The following is a 1,084-nucleotide window of genomic DNA, read 5'->3' on the forward strand; positions in this document are numbered from 1 at the left end:
AGGCGGGCACAGCGGGCGGGGGAGGAGGGGGAGACGCCCCGCGGGCTCTGCCCCTCTCGGCCCCCCAACAGGTGTCTCCCACCTTCCTTAAGGCCAGACTCACGGAGAGGGGGCGCTGGAGAGTTACCGGGGACACTGCGAGGTAGAGTGAGTCCACCTCGCCTGGACTGTGACCAGGGCCCCGCCCAGCGCCCCAAGTCGTGCCCCCTACACCCACCGCTCTCACTGCTGAGTATTTTACACACAGCTGCGTTCTCATGCCAACACACCTTGCCACAAGTTTAGACATAAAGCTGCCCAGTCACACACTCTGTTGCAGGTCATTCCAGTGCCAACAGCCTGGGCAGCTGGTGATCACCAGAATCATGCTGCACAATGCTGGGGTGAGTGTGGAGCCTGGCTAGAATAGGAGCTTCTTCTCCTGCCCTGCCCACCTTCCCTGTCCTCACCTCTGTGTGTTACAGTTTGCACACAGGTACGTGTGCATCTGGCCACAGGCCCGTGGCACGTTCTAAGGTCTCTGAGCTGACTGTAGACCCACAGCAGTACACACACACCACATACACAGATACTAGGCAGCATGCACTTTTATCTTTTTAAATTTTTCTTGACATTCATTTTTGTTATTCATTTATTTTTGGTGCTGGAAATTGAACCAGATGCAACTCTACCACTGAGCTATACCCCTAACCCTTTTTCAAGAATTTTAAATCACAAGATAGGTTTTCACTAAATTGTCCAGGCTGGGCTCAAACTTGTGATCTTCCTGCCTCAGCTTTCCCAGTTGCTGGGATTAGAGGTTTGTACCACCACACTCAGCTTCCCTTGACATTCTCTTGTGGCTATTTCCAAACATACATGTCAGAAATTGGAGTACAATGAACCCCAGGTGCTCAACACTTTGTGATCAGTATTTTGCCTATCTTCACACATATTCTGCACTTGTGTGTGCCTGACTTCCACGTCTGTATCCCTACGCTTCTCAGGCACCCTCATACTTCCCCAGTTTCTTTCTGTGTCCAGATGGACCTATTTATGAAAGGCATGAGAAACACCCTACAGTGAGTGAGTAGCAAGTGTCCAT

Source organism: Fukomys damarensis, unplaced genomic scaffold, assembly GCF_012274545.1.
Source record: "Fukomys damarensis isolate Sample0158 unplaced genomic scaffold, DMR_v1.0_HiC HiC_scaffold_36, whole genome shotgun sequence".
NCBI lineage: Eukaryota > Metazoa > Chordata > Mammalia > Rodentia > Bathyergidae > Fukomys > Fukomys damarensis.